General features: G+C 37.6%; 1 protein-coding gene across 3 annotated transcripts in view; it reads left to right on the forward strand.

The window, feature by feature from the left end:
• The window catches only part of PAK2 (p21 (RAC1) activated kinase 2), an 82,061-nt gene that overhangs the window by 14,945 nt on the left and 50,482 nt on the right, over nucleotides 1-16,634 (forward strand). The window contains exon 1 of one of the 3 annotated variants that reach the window (XM_082839790.1): nucleotides 13,372-13,390. The exons of the other annotated variants lie outside the window; for them this stretch is intronic. The gene's annotated coding sequence lies outside the window, so the exon portion shown is untranslated. Of the gene's footprint in view, nucleotides 1-13,371; nucleotides 13,391-16,634 lie in introns of those variants that run through there. 3 annotated transcript variants of the gene reach the window in all.

Genomic DNA, 16,634 nt, shown 5'->3' on the forward strand with positions numbered 1-16,634 from the left:
TACTAAGAATTTTTTCATTCTTCAACCATGTTGTTTTCCTGCTTCTAGTGTGAAATGTAAAAACCAGTTCTTTCTGGGAAGTGTATTATGGATATTCTGTTTTTCTTTAAATTTTATTCTGGTTTGGGTTTCTTTGTAATGACCTTGTACTACTTTTATTATGAGAATAAAAGACACTTAAAACCAAACCTCTCGAACTTCCAGGTGTTCCCCATTGCCCAGCACCTGCAACTTTCTGGTCCCACTTAACAGTCTTATTTCCCTCTACTTGCTCCTATGTGCCCTTTTGTCTTATGAACTAGATCATTCTTATTGTTCCTGTTGCCTAGAATCCCATCTCCTGGGTAGGAGTATGATCTGTTGTAAATGGAGAAATGCTTGTAATAGGGGTTGAGTAGTGAGAATTTAGACTAATGTCCTGCTGGTCTTATTTTGAATATACAGTAGTTAAGGTGAGGTGCTTGGATGAGTTTTATCAGTTGTGAGGATCGAGATAAATGGAGCATTTAATTATCTTAGCTTTCTAGAATAGTGATCTTAAAGAAGATAGAATAGTGAAAATATCTTCAAAATTTCCTGGGTCTACCCTAGCCTAAAAAAGGAAACAGGGCTTCCCTGGTGGTGCAGTGGTTGAGAATCTGCCTGCTAATGCAGGGGACACGGGTTCGAGCCCTGGTGTGGGAGGATCCCACATGCCATGGAGCAACTAGGCCCGTGAGCCACAACTACTGAGTCTGCGCGTCTGGAGCCTGTGCTCCGCAACAAGAGAGGCCACAATAGCGAGAGGCCCGCGCACAGCGATGAAGAGTGGCCCCCGCTTACCACAACTAGAGAAAGCCCTCGCACGGAAATGAAGACCCAACACAGCAAAAATAAATTAATTAATTAATAAACTCCTACCCCCAACATCTAAAAAAAAAAGGAAACAAACTTTACTTGGCTCCGATGCCATCACAGATACACCTTTCATTGATTGATTTATTCATTCAACAATACTCATCTCTGAGACACATGAACTAGACACAGTGTTAGGTATTAATGATGTAATGGTCAACAGAATGCTCCCTGGATCCATGCCTGTGGAGTTTATAACGTAGTTAGGGTAGACAGACTTTTAAAAGCAAATACAGTGTGATGAATGTTAAGACAATAAAATAATGTGCCTGGGATGGGAGTGAGGAGGTATTAGAGAAGGTTTCCTGAGAAAGTGACGTTTAGGCCAGTAATACTTGAAGTAGGTGTTTGACAGGTAGGGGTGGTGAACAGAAAGTAGGGAGACCCATTCAATCCCAGTTTGCCCCGGGCTTTCCTGGGTTTAGCACTGAAAATCTTGTGTCCCAGTATAACTCCCCCAGTTCCAGGGAAACTGGATGATTGGTCACTGAACAGAAAGTTTTCCGGAAAGGTCGTGTGTGAAGGCCTGAGATGGCTATTAGAGAAACTGAAAGAATAGACAAAACTTAAAGCCTGTTGAGGGAAGGTCTACAGAGAGATGAGTCTGGAAAATGAGGGGCCTGATCATGCATGCACTACTGGGCTTCATCTTAAGTATCCTACTTAAAGGCTTTAAGAAGGGGACTGAAATGATAAAGTTTTATGTATTTTAAAGTGGCTCCCTGTGCTGTAAAGAATAGACTGGGAGAGACCGAGAGTGGATTTGGGGACAGTAAATAACAATTATTAGGCTATAGCAACTTAGAAGTTGAGGAAGCTGTCTTGGGAAGCATAGATAGTTTTGAGAATTAGGTTATTTCGATAGTATTATGAAATCCTGAAGCAAATGATTTTCAAAAATTGTTTTCCTCCAAGAATGCTAATTTCTTAAAAATGGGAAAACAAACCTTTTTACTTCCACATTTTTCCTATCTTCCTCAACAGAGGCAGACCTTCCATCTTTGCCTCTGCCTGTTTCCATCAGTCCCCGTTGCTTTCTCCACTACATCTGCCCCACCGTGGTTTCTTTCTTTTCCCTTAAATTTAAAAACATGAGATATAATTTGTATATGATAAAATCCACCCTTCCAAAGATGTACAATTAAGTGGGTTTTTGTTGTTGTTTCTGTCGTATTCACAAGGTTGTACAACCATCACCACTGTCTAATACCAGAATATTTACATTACTGCAAGGGGAAATCTTACACCCAACAACAGTCACTCATTTTACCCCGAATTGTACCCCCTTGCCCCAGGCAAGATCTATTTTCACAGATCTATTTTCTGTCTATAAGTTTGTCTATTCTGGACATATAAGCAGATTCATACAATATGTAGTCTTTTATGATTGGTTTCATTTAGCACAAGGTTTTCAAGGTTCATCCATATTGTAGCATGTATGAGTACTTCATTCCTTTATATGGCTGAATAATATTCCATTTCATTTATATACATAGGAGTGGAATTGCTGAGTCATATAGTAACTCCATGTTTAAGCTTTTGAGAAGCTGCCAGACTGTTTTACAGAGCAACTGCATCGTTTTGCAATCCTGCCAGCAGTATATGAGGATTCCAGTTTCTCTACATCCTCACTAATACTTGCTATTTTCTGTCTTTTGATTATAGCCATCCTAATGGGTGTGAGATGGTATCTCATTGTGGTTTTGATTTGCATTTCTCTGATCACTGATGAAGTTGAGTATCTTTTCACGTGCTTATTGGCCATTTGTTTAACTTCATCTCCTTTGGGAAAGCATTTTATGTTCAGAATTGAGTATTTTAGATGAATGCTTCTTAGAAATTTTCTGTAATGGGCTAATAACTTTTGTACAATACCATAAAATGGAAATGAAAGAAAAATCAGGCAAAAATACAAGCCCCAATCGTTGTTAGAGTCAATGGCAAATCACTCTGTCAAATTGCTCTGAAAGTTTCTAAACACTTATTCTCAATTTTTGTATTTCATTCAGTACGGGTAATAGATAGCCAGTCCACATAACACTCTTCCAGAGGTACTGCTTTAAGTTACTAAAAGGCATTTGAAAAGTAGTTCACCTTTTTCCATGTTTGAACTCAAGGCAGTTGCTTGATTCTTGTATTTTCTCACTTCCGGGTATGGCTACCAATTCTAATTTGCTATTGAATTAATCCCACAGAGGGCTGGTTTTGAGGCTTGATGAAAATAAGCACTGCATACAGATTTCATATAAGCTGGTTATATTTTATTGGGATAAGCTAGAGGGTACATTTTTAGCAAAAGATAACAAGGCAAATTGGATTTGGGGCCAGTGAAGGTAGCCCTCTGTCCTCCCAGTTTTTCTCATAGGACCCTCAGTGTTGATGATATTGTTCTTGTTGAAGGGGTTTCTGCTAGGTGTTCAGAAGCACAGAGTAGAAGCTTACCACAAAGCCTCTTATACTTCCAACCATGTCACCCTGAAATCCCAATATACTTATTTGTTTGTAAATAAATAGTCACTTGGCTGTTATATCCTTATTCTGAACATAATTTTTTACCTTATTGTTCACATTTATACAAAAATAAGCATTAGTCATTCTCAGCCCCTTTTTGACTCTGTAGCCATGAACAGTCTGTGAGCATGAGCATTCATTATCTCCTATCTTACAAGGTCTAGAAGGTCTAAGTCCACAGGCTGTTCTGACTTTGAAACCTTATAGTCTAGGAATACTGAGGAATACATTCTTATAGTATTCAAATTACTTATGCTTTTGGTGGTGAAAATTCTGGAAAAAAAAGTGGGTTATTAGAACATGTTTCTAGTGGCCTTAAACTAATGAAGGTGTAATAGAGTATTTATGAATCATTTGAAGTGTGATTTTAAACATTCGTTGGTGCTTCTGTGTTAAAGAGCATTATGTTACACAGTGTCAGATTGATACAGAGAAGTATGAAAAGTGTTCCTTGGCAGCCAGGAGTTTATAATCTTGTAGAAAGAAGAAAAGTTAGAAGTTGGTCGACTGAAGTTCAAGGAAGTGTGTAAGTGTCAAATTAATAGATAGGACTGTATCACTCTGGGTCCAACCACGAGAGAGACCACACAATAATTTGAACATGGAAAGAATTATTGACTATAGCAGGAGAATGGAATAGTGAAGGATTAGCTAGTAGTAAAAAGTACATAGAACTCCAAAGAACATAAGAATAACAGAAATAAGGAGCAACTACTACCCCTGGGGCTCATATCTCAGCACCTAGGGAAGAGTCCTTCTTCCCCGAGAAGGGGAAGGTCCAGACCTTGTTGGACAGAGCATGGCTGTGGGTGACTGAATGACAGAGAAGTTGATATGGTGCTGGACATCTGCTCCCTAGGGTGCTCGTAAAGTTGTTCACAGGGAGGTGTTAACTCCACTACGAAACCTCCCAAGAAGAAAGTGTGAGGAAGCTGCTGGGTATGCTGCTGGCCACCTTGCCCTATAGAAGCCTGGTGCTAGAGGAGCCTGTGAGCAAGGGCTCCAGAACCACGAAGCAAAACAAAACTTTTCTACTACAATGTCTCTCCTGTGCCCTCTACTGATTAAGTTTAGCATCATGCCAACTGGCCAAAGAAAAATACTTGAAGATCCCAGATCTGTTTTCACAGTAGACAAAAAGGATGAATTTGGAATTGAAAGACACTAAATCAGAAATCCGCACGGTAATGGTAATAGTGCTGCAGGAGCTCAGAGATCCTATCAGGTTATGACAGTTAAGGAAGAAGTACTATTTGAAAGAGCCCTTGTAACATGACTAGGGTTTTTTTTTTTAATTGAAAATGACTTAGGGCTTCCCTGGTGGCACAGTGGTTAAGAACCCACCTGCCAATGCAGGGGACATGGGTTTGAGCCCTGGTCCAGGAAGATCCCATATGCCACGGAGCAACAAGGCCTGAGCGCCACAACCATTGAAGCCCACGCGCTTAGAGCCTGTGCTCTGCAACAAGAGAAGCCACCGCAATGAGAAGCCTGCGCAGTGCAACGAAGAGTTAAGTAGTCCCCCCTTGCTGCAACTAGAGAAAGCCCACGCACAGCAACAAAGACCCAATGCAACCAAAAATAAATAAATAAATTAAAAAAAAAGAAAATGACTTAACTGTTTTTCCTCATTAGAAAAATAGTACATGTTCATTTTATAAAAATTAGACAAGTATTTTTGTCTATAGTCTCTAGATAAAGAAGGGAAAAGCAGTCAGTTCTATTACCCATGAAGAGCACCATTGTTAATTGTTTGACAGAATCTGGCTAGATAGTGGGTATAGTAGGGAGGAAAAGCTTTTCATGATGGCGCTTGCTGCTGCTTTTGTATCTTCGTTAACAGGAAAAAAAGTTGGCTTTGAAATATAATAATGCTAAATTATATAAACTAGCATTTTGAGGAACTTTCTGTCTTTGGCGTTAATGAGATTTATTTATGTAACTTCACGTTTGTGAAAGAGACAAGTTTGTCAAATAGATAATTACTAGACATCACTTTCGTGCTCTTTAAGTGACCATTAGGAAGGTATTTTCTGTTGTAATCACACTGATGGAATGTTGTATCGTAGAAGTCCATTGTGCTTGTCTCCTCTTTGCTCAAAGATTTCCATATGAATCCTCCTCTTAGGAATAGGGTTCTAGCAGACTTAATCTGAGAAAACAAATTGAAAACTGAATCTTGCCCTTTTTGAGATATGGGGATTAATTCCCCCCAGATAGCAAAGGCTGCAGGATTCTCATGAAAGAGGAAGACTTTATTTTTTTAATTTAATTTCTATTTTATATTGGAGTATAGTTGATTCACAATGTTGTGTTAGTTTTGGGTGTACAGCAAAGTGATTCAGTTATACATAGTATATCCATTCTGAAAGAGAAAGACTTTATAATACCATATCAGTGTTTATTGGCATTTATTTTTTAAAAGTTAGACAGTAATTGTAGAGAATGAAACAAAGTTCTTGTGTATTAACCAATAACTGGCTCATGAATGATTAGGACATATAATGTTAGGCATGTTTTCAGAGAAATATCCTATACTGCTAAATTCAGACTAGTTCCTGTTGACTTGTTGCCTTTTAACCAAGTTGGTACAAAGGTGAATTGTTTGCATTCCTGGTTTTGATAAAATTAGGAAAACATTAAAACTTTAGTGTAAGTTTAGTTTTTATGCCTTTTAGATACAGTAAGCACTCATCCTCTGACCGTATATGAACAGTTTAGAACTGTCCAATTTGAACTTGTTGCAGTGATGGAAATGTTCTATATCTGTGCTATCCAATATGGCTAGTGTGACGAAGAAACAATTTTATTTTATTTAAATTCATTTATATTTCAATAGCCATATGTGGCTTAGTATGGCCTACCCGTGTTGGATAGCACAGCTTACAGAATGGTGTGTTCATAAGGAAAAAAGTTTTAAAGATAAATAATTTGAAGATGACTTTAAGAGCAAATTCCCATTCAGGTGAAAGCAAGAAGCAGCAGAACTTAGCAGAGCCTCGCAAGGCATAATTTTAGACAGGATGCTGACCTCAGTCTGAGGATTATCCTTTAATTTGTAGACCAAAGTGTGCAACTTAAAAAAATCCCATAGGAGCCTAGAGGGTAAAATAAATGAACTCTTTTTTCTCTACCTGTCAAATACTTGTTCATCTTTCAAGGAGCTCTCTGAAAAATCTGTTCTCACTTCTGGACCACCCAAGCTACTGCTCCCTGGTTCCCTAGGAAATGGTAACAAAGCTTCCCCGTAATCCCGGCTTCCATTTTGTTTCTCCACAAAACTTCTCATACAGCTAGATTAATGAACTAGAACAAGTGTATTAAAGAGTATATCGATGCGAAGAAACAAACATGAGCTCCTAGGTAACCATCTATAAGAGCCTCAAAATAAGAAAAATGGGTTAATAGAGATGATTTATTTTAAAATAAAATATATAAATTTCATTGAAAAAAATTTCCATTCAGGGTTGGTCTGTCTACATTCTAGCACTTCATTTTCTCAAACTATCTTAACTTGATACTTTTTGAAGAATTTTTTTACATCACTGAATTTTTTACAATCACTCATGTGATTACTAAAATTGGGTCAAGATCCATTTCTTCTTTTAAGGCATTTTTTAAAATGCATATCCCTTGGCGACATCTGTTTCTATAACTTATTCAACTACTCTCAGCTCGTTATAGTAAGCATTTGTTGAGCACATACTATGTGCCAAGCTCTGTACTATGTGCTGGGAGTATAAAAGCTAATAAGGCATAATTGCTGTCATTAGCAGTTTAGTCAAGTTGGGATTAAGGGAGAGGGAGGTAGGGGTAAAGGGAAACTTTTAAGTGTTCCCTTTTTTAAAAAAAAAATCTCTGTATGCAGTTTTTGGTTTTGTTTTTGTTTTTTTTTTGCGGTACGCGGGCCTCTCATTGTTGTGGCCTCTCCCGTTGCGGAGCACAGGCTCTGGACGCGCAGGGTCAGCGGCCGTGGCTCACGGGCCCAGCTGCTCCGCGGCATGTGGGATCTTCCCGGACCGGGACACGAACCCATGTCCCCTGCATCGGCAGGCGGACTCTCAACCACTGTGCCACCAGGGAAGCCCTGTATGCAGTTTGATACTGCTTAAGAATATTCTTTCTTTAAAAACTTGCCTCTCCTTTTAAAAACCATTTTTTTTTAAATCAAAGAGAGAGGTTTTTGTCTCCCTGTCTTCACTGGATTATTTTATTTCATATCCTCCCATAAGTGGAATGCAGCCTCAGAATTCTTCCTGTCACAGCATACGGATGACATGACAGGCAGCCGCTCTGGGTCATTCAGAGTAGCTCTGTGAGGTAAAGCCTGCTTGCCGTTTGTGACCTATAGATAGTACCTGGAGTATCATTCACCCACTTTTTATGTATGGAAACTATCTGTCCTATGTCATTTATCAAGTCACAGTCACGCTCTTTCACAGATCATTTTGAAATGGTAGAAATAATTTCTTACCCCTCTGTACTCATGCATTTGTTCAACAGGTATTTATCGATTGCATTGCATTGCATGTGCTGGGTTCTGTTGAACCATGAGTGGGGAAGTGAGGCATGTCACTCGTGGACTGAGACAGTTATGAGCCCATATGCACCCTCAGTCTCTCATTTTGGTGGTGGCTTGCTGAGGGAGTGGAACTTTAATATGGCAGCAACCTAGATCCATAAATCACCTTAAGAAGAACAAACTTCCTCAAGCTTAGTGTTCATTAGAAATTTTTGTTGTGTTAAACAATTGAGATTTGGGAATATGTTTGTTACCAGTGCATAGCCTAGCCCAGGCTAATACAGGGTTGTTTTTAGTCTTTTGCTGTTATGACAGTGCTATTATGAATATTCTTATAATTTGTACATGTGCAAGAGTTTCTTGGATTTATATCCAGGAGTAAAATTGCTGAGTTGCACAATGTACAGTCAGTCAACTGTATAAGCTAATACCAAGTTGTTTCTGAAGTAGTTTTACTGGTTTATACTCCTGCTAGCAGTGTATAAGAATTATCTTTGCTCTGCATCCTTGTTTTCAGTCAAGTATCTTAATTTTTGCCAATCTAGGTGTTAGATGGTATCTACAAATGGCCTTAATTTACATTTCCATATGAGACTGGGCTTGTTCTCATGTGTTTATTCACTGTTTGTTGTCTTCTATGAAATGCCTGTTCTTGTCATTTGCTCATTTTTTTACTGGATTGTTTGCCTTTTGCATATTTCTTTGTAGGAATTCTTTATTTATTGTTGATACAGTTTTTGTCAGTTACTTTTGTTGCAGTTATACCCTGGTTTGTGGCTTGTCTTTTTATTCTGTGGTGTACAATGTAGTCATATTTATCAATCTTTTCCTTTAGAGTCATGTGTTGTATAAAGATATTCTTCTGTATACAGATATTCTCGTATATAATCTTCTAAAAGTTAGAATTTTGCCTTTCACATTAAATCTTTAATTCATCTAAAATTTTTTTGGTATGAGGCAAGGTAGGAATCTTTCTTCACCTGGATTCCCCAGAAAACAGAGCTTGAGGCTGAAGGCTTACATATCTTTACATTATTAGAAAGTATTTCCCCAGTGTAGGAAAAGGGGAGTGAAGTGGTAGCCAGAATGGCAGTGCAACTGATTGCTCAATCCCAGTGTATTGTCCCCCAGGAAGTTACACTATAAAGTCATTCACGGGATCATCCAACAGGATGAGAAAAATGATCTAAGGAGATGGGCTCTATCTGTTTCATCACCATTCGTTATAGGTTCACTCCACAGTTAACTCCCCTGCACTACCAGGTTGCATGTGTGTGGGTGCCACACTATCCCATGGCATTGTGCAGCTCAGAATGAAGAGGGGTGTTGTCATGTTGTGCCTGAATGAAAAAGTTGGTCACACCCAGTATAGAGCAGGTTGTTGGGATAGTAGCTTGAAAAGACAGGTAAAGCGAAATAAAAAGATTGGAAAAGTTGCATAAGTGGCATGGTATCTGGTATAGGATCCAGTTTTTTTTTTAATAAAGACTTTTCATTTCACAGTATTTCTTCATTATTCTTCAGGAATATCTTTGCTATGCTCTTGCTCTTCCATATAGATTTTAGAATTAACTGTCCAATTTTTCACAAAACTCTCTTGGATCTTTGATTAGGATTGCTTTGAATCTATAGATTAGTTTGAGGAAATGTGGCATTTGTACATTATTGAGTTTTTAAATTAGTGACCATTAGTATCTCACCGTTTATTTAGGTCTTAATGTCTTTCAGTTCATTTTTCCTCTCTATAAAGATTCTAGGTCCACAGTTCCCAAACTGTGCCATGGTGTCCTGGAGTACCCCCACTGAGCTTAAAAGCACCATGGGATGTTCATTTATTTATTTATTTTTGAACTTTATTTATTTGGCTGTGTTGGGTCTTCTTGCCATGGCCTTTCTCTAGTTGCAGCGAGTGGGGGCCACTGTTCGTTGCGATGCGCGGTCTTCTCATGGCGGTGGCTTCTCTTGTGGTGCACGGACTCTAGGCATGCAGACTTCACTAGTTGTGGCATGCGGACTCAGTAGTTGTGGCTCATGGGCTCTAGAGTGCAGGCTCAGTAGTTGTGGCGCACGGGCTTAGTTGCTCTGTGGCAAGTGGGATCTTCCTGGACCAGGGATCGAACCTGTGTCCCCTGCACTGGCAGGTGGATTCTTAACCACTGCGCCACCAGGGAATGGATGGATGTCCATTGGACACAATGTGAACTTCTAGCTCTAGGAAGTTCCACGTTTCAACATTAGATTGTGATACATTTGGTAAAGTCTATCTTTGTGAAATGGTTGCTGAGATTAGAAGTATGAAAATCAATGTGGAACAGGAAATGAGGGTGTGTGGGGTCCGAGGTTTCAGAGGTTGTGCATGCTTACCTAATGTACCTGGAAGAGAAAGAAAGAAAAGTTGTTTTTTTTTTAAATTCAATTGCTTTTTCCAGTAGTTACTACGTTTTTAGGATGAGTGAATGATAAATACTAATGAAGTTGTTTGGACCTAACTACTAAATACTAAATGAAACTGTTAGGAATGTCTTTTGGCTTAGAGGTGCTATGAAATGATTACTGAGAATAGTATGGGCACCATGAACTAAGCAGGTTTGGAAATTTCTGTCCTAGGAACTTCAGACTTTTTAATGGTATTATAAGTGGTATCTTCCCCCTCCCCCCATTTCATTTTCTGTTTAGTGTGCACAAATGCAGTTGAATTTTGTGTATTCCTCTTTATCCTGCAACTTTGCTAAATTTGTGTTTATCCTAATAATTCATCATAGTTTTGTTTGCATTTTGTAGACAGTCTTATTATTTGCAATTAATGACACTTGTTTCTTCTTGTTTAGCAAAATGCTGCAGGAAAAGGAATAAAGGGTAATAAATTGTTAATTTACAAATGTACAAAACAAGATATGTTCAGAGAAGTCTAACTTTTAACTCAGTCCCTTCCATTTTATTCTTCCCTCCCCCCAAAGCAACCATAAAAAAAATTATGGTTTATCCTTCCATTAAAAAAAGTAATAATAACCGTGTGTGTGTGTGTGTGTGTGTGTGTTTGTATTGATACACCTTTTTTTCTCCCCTTAGGTAAGTGGTAGCATACCAGACATACATTTTTCCCTCATCTTGCATTTTCATCAGTAGTATATCCTGAGATTACTCCATGGCAATGCATACAGTGGTTTCCTCCTTCATTTTTACAGCTTCATAATACTTTAGTGTGTGATACACCATAGTTAATTCAAGCAGTCCCCTATTTTTGGCCATTTGAGATGCTTCCTGTCTTTTGCTGTTATAGATAATACAACAATAACAGTCTAGTGTATATGTTTATTTGTATTGTATTTTTGTTGGTGTGTCTTTGGGATAGGTTGCTAGCAATGGGGTGTCTGGGTCTGTACTTTTTTTTTTTTTTTTTCCCGCTACACAGCTTGCAGGATCTTAGTTCCCCAACCAGGGGGTGAACCCAGGCCACGGCAGTGAAGCCCAGAATCCTAACCACTGGGCCACCAGGGAAACACCCGCCCCCTGCCATGGGTCTGTTCTTTTTAGACACTATGTTTTACTGCTCTCCTATGAAACTAAAAGTCACAGATTATTTACTTTATCCTTTTTTCAGGGAAAAATCAATATAATGCCTTACTCTACTTCCCTAAATCAATTTTGGGAGGAAAATTAATATATAATGGAAAAAATAGAACTAACATGAAAACTTTAATAAAATAATATTTCCATTTGTAAATACTTGATCACAGCAACTTCAAAAGTATGAAGTGATCATAGGCCTGTATCTAATACTCATAGGTTCAGTCACAGTGCAATCTCATGCAGGTGTACTGCTTTGATGATTCAACAAGCATGAGTGCATTGCTTTCAGTGACATGATATTCCAAATGATGAATAAACTTCTTGGTAGAACTGAGCAAAACAAAGTGTAAGCTCTTCTTGATTTCATAGTGGTTTACATACCTGGAAAACTCAGTGTGTGTTAAAACTGTGTAAAAAGTATCTTTTATGTATAAAATAGAACTGTGCTCTAGGTTCGGGTAATTTTATATATATATGTCTTTTTAATTATAAATCAGAGCATGGTGGAACGTTCAAGAGTTGTGAAGACTTGTTGGCACATTGCAGAATATTGGTATTAGTGACCTCTGCTCACTACTGATAAAACCCCTTTTCATTCCTGTTAGTGTTTATTTGTGATTTCTTTGTTCCTTGGTTAATTTTGCCAGAGGTATCATTAGTTTTGTCTAAGACTCAACTTTTTAGCTTTATTGATCTTCTTTATTGTATGATAGCCTTACATTCAGCAGTTTCTGCTTTTATCTTAAATTATTATTTTTCTTCCTACTTTCTTTGGGTTTATTTTGCTATTTTTGGTTTTTTTTGTTTTGCTTCTTAGGTTGGATGCTTAAGTCATTAATTTTTGGTTCTTTTTTAAAGTAAAATTCAGAACTGTAGGTGTCATTAAGTGCTTTAATCACATCTTGCAAGGTTGTTTTGTGTGTGCGGTAAAATATACATAACATAAAATTTACCATTCTTTTAGGTGTGTAGTTCATTGGCATTAAGTGCACTCACAGTGTTGAGCAACTCCTACCATTATCCATTTCCAACACTTTTTCATCATCCCGAATACAAACTCTACCAATTAAACAATAACTCCCTATTTCACAAACCCCCCACCCCAGGCCCTGGTGACCTCTATTCTACTTTATGTCTCTGTTGAATTTGACCACTCTGGATACCTCATATACGTGAAATTATACAGTATTTGTCCTTTTGTTTGGCTTATTTTACTTAATGTTTTCATAGTTCATCCTTGTTAGAGCATGTATCAAATTTCATCTCCTTTTAAAGGTAAATAATACTCTGCAGTATATATACACCACATTTTGTTTATCCTAATCCTGCAAATTTTGATACATAGTTTTTCATTCTCATTCAATTCTAAGTATTTTCTCATTTCCATTATGATATCCTTTTTTTTAACCATAAGTTTTTAAGAGGTGTTTTATATTTACAAACTCATAGAGTTTTTTCCTAGTTACCTTTTTGTTATTGATTTCCAACTTAATTGATTTTGGTTAAAAGTATATAGTGATTCCAATCTTTTGGGAATTTTCTTTCTCTCAAAATGTATTTATTTTAACCGTATTCTTGAAAGATAGTTTTATTAAATCTGCAATTTGTGTTGGCCGCTTTTTCTCTCAATACATTGAGGATATTCCAATGTCTTGCTGCTTTCATTGCTATTATCAAAAAGTAAGCTGACAGTCCAACTGCCACTTCTGTGAGGTTCATCCTTTTTTCTCCTTTGACTGATATTAAGAACTTTATCTTAATTTCACTATGTTTTGTCTTCACTTTGATGTGCATAGATTACATTTTATCCTGCTTTTGATTCATTAGGTTTCTTCAACTTACAGATTTGTGTCCTTCATCGGCCTTAGAAATTTCTCAGCCCGAATTTATCTGGTGAGTGAGTCCCTCATTCATTCTGTCATCTCCTTCTGGAACTCCAAATAGATGTATCTTAGATCATCTAGCCTACTCATTTTACTTTTCTTTTATATTTTCTATCTCTTTGTCTTTTGTGCTGCATTCTAGGTACTTTCTTCCTATATATCTTCCAGTTCACTAACTCTCTCTTCTACTGAGTCCATGCTGCTCTTTACTTCAAATGTCAATTTTTAATTTTCAGGTATTATGTTTTTTCTTACTGAAAGTTCTGTATGGTTGTTTTTCACATTTGCTTTTTTTCTGCTTTTATATTTGAGCTTCTTGTACATGTTCTGTGTCAGATTATTTCACATCTGTTTCACCAGTCTGTTTTGGTTAGTTCTCAGTCACAGTGTGTTGTTTGTTTTTTGAATTTTCCCCATGAGCTGCTCCTTTTCGTTAGAATTTGATCTTTGGGTATTTTTTGAGACCTGTGTTGAAGTTGTTTTCTCCCAAGGAGGCTTTATGTTTGATTCTGTCATTCACTAGGGAGTGCTACCAACACAGCCACATTCAATTAAACCTGTTTGGGATGTGGGGGGACCTCATGGGTGGCATGAATTCAGACCACAAGCGTGCATTTTGTTGTTAGGATTTCTCAGGGATTCCCCATTGCCTGCACTTCTGTTGTTATTACTGGGCTCAAAATGCTTAAGGTTTTCTCATTCCCTTCTGTGCAAAGGGATTTATTCCTGATTTACTCTTATATAGATTATAGCTAGCCTTCTGTGGGAGGGACTCCAATTTTGGCAGACTCTGGGTTTTATCACCTGTCCCCTGTGGCAGCCATCATAGTAGAACTTTAGTCAGAAGTCCCTTGAGAATACCTGGATTAGTAAATTGCTTACTCTCTTGTTCCTGATTTCACTTTGCTTTGCACCATATGGAAACATCCCTTTCATCTTAACTAGCTTATCCATGCATATTTAAAGATTTGTTCCATTATCCAATCCTTTATTTATTTGAGTTTGAAGCAGAGTTTCTTTTTATTTTCCTTTATTCTTTACCAGTGCCCCAGTTGTTTTCTACTTTGCTGTTGATAGACTTTGCTACTGATAGGCTTTGCTACTGATAGACCTGATGTTACGGCCATTGCCACCAAATGAAAACACTCCTTTCTTACTGATTTGTGAACTTCCCTTTCATAGTGTGTGTTGTCCATCCACTTAGGGTGATTTGGGATATTTTCATTAATGCTTTTGCTCTCAAAGGCATTTGAGGCTTTTTTGGAGAGACTCAGGGTCAGTGATGTTGGGAATCTTAGAGCTTATTGAGAGATTGTTTGATGTCTTATAGTGTTGTATTACTATATTCATAAGGTACTAAAAAATTAAGGTTTGTTTGGTATTTATATAAAATGTAAGTAAAAAATATAAAGCAAAATTGTGCTTTTAAAATCATGTTTTTCAGTAGTATGTGGTTTGTACTTGGAGTACCATAGATGATATGAGTGAATTATAATAAATTTAGTAATTTTTCCTAGTTGGACTGACTGGTTCCAGACACCACTCCTTTTTTCATTTCTGTTGTGTATTTAGCTTCCCCTCATCTTCTTCAGTAGACAATTGAGGAATTGTTTGTTTTTGAGTTGTGTCACAATTAAACAATGGTCCTGTTAGAAGAGTACAGTGTGTTTTGGGCATGCTTTTTGTTTCGCCTACTTGTTTTTCACTGAAAAGTAGCAAAAAGTGAAAGGATTTGGAGAGAGGCATTCCTTATCATTTTGCCCTTTTTTATAAAACATTTTTGTGTAATGGTGGAGCAAAACATTGGTAAATCAGTATTTTATAATGAATTGTTTTTATATTCTTTGTTGTTTCTGCTAAAATATAAGATGTAAAGAACCTTATCACATCTTCACTTGGTGCTTCTTAGCCATTTGACACTGTCAGTAGAAGCAATAAAGAAAAAAATACACTGCCTTATGGAAAAGTTGAAGACTAAGGCTATGAATTGGCTATTAGGGGAAAAGTATAAATCTTTCCAAAGATATTTTTGTTAATATAGGGTAGTTTATATGTTGTCTAGTGAAATGCTGTTTGATACAAGAAAGTTGAGGAAAAACAGTACAGAGTGTACTACTGTAAGTCAGTACACATTATTGTCTGATACATGGAAGGATTTGTGTTAAAGGAAATAGTAATTGGTATAATAGTAGTAGTAGCAGCAGCAGTAGTAGTATAATCCCTGCTTTTTAAAAAAATTTTTATTTTATATTGGAGTATAGTTGATTTACAGTGTTGTGTTAATTTCAGGTGTATAGCAAAGTGATACAGTTATATGTATACGTGTATCCATTCTTTTTCAGATTCTTTAACCATATGAGTTATTACAGACTATTGAGTAAAGTTCCCTGTGCTATACATTAGATCTTCGTTCATTATCTATTTTTATATAGTGTGTATATGTTAATCCTAAACTCTTAATTTATCCCTCTTCCTCACCTTTCCCCATTGGTAACCATAAGTTTGTTTTCTATTTCTGTGAGTCTGTTTCTGTTTTGTAAAAAAGTTCATTTGTATTATTTTTTAGATTCAAATATAAGTGATATCATATGATATTTGTCTTTCTCTGTCTGACTTACTTCACTTAGTAATGATAATCTCCAGGTCCACCCATGTTGCTGCAAATGGCATTATTTCATTCCTTTCAATGGCTGAGTAATATTCCATTGTATACATACACCACATTTTCTTTATTTACCTGTTGATGGACATTTAGGTTGCTTCCCTTTCTTTTTTTTTTTTTTTTTGCGGTACGCGGGCCTCTCACTGTTGTGGCCTCTCCAGTTGTGGAGCACAGTCTCTGGACGTGCAGGCCCAGCGGCCATGGCTCACGGGCCCAGCCGCTCCGCAGCATGTGGGATCTTCCCGGACCGGGGCACAAACCCATGTCCCCTGCATCAGCAGGTGGACTCTCAACCACTGCGCCACCAGGGAAGCCCGGTTGCTTCCCTTTCTTGGCTACAGTAAACAGTGCTGCAGTGAACATTGGGGTATATGTATCCTTTTGAACCATGGTTTTCTCCAGATATATGCCCAGGAGTGGGATTGCTGGATCATATGGTAGTTCTATTTTTAGTTGTTTAAGGGACCTCCATACTGTTCTCCATACTGGCTGTACCATTTACATTCCCACTAACAGAGTATGAGGATTCCCTTTTCTCCACACCGTCTCCAGCACTTATTGCTTGTAGGCTTTTTGATCATGGCCATTCTGA

This window comes from Leucopleurus acutus (genome assembly GCF_964270905.1).
Source record: "Leucopleurus acutus genome assembly, chromosome: 5".
NCBI classification, from domain to species: domain Eukaryota; kingdom Metazoa; phylum Chordata; class Mammalia; order Artiodactyla; family Delphinidae; genus Leucopleurus; species Leucopleurus acutus.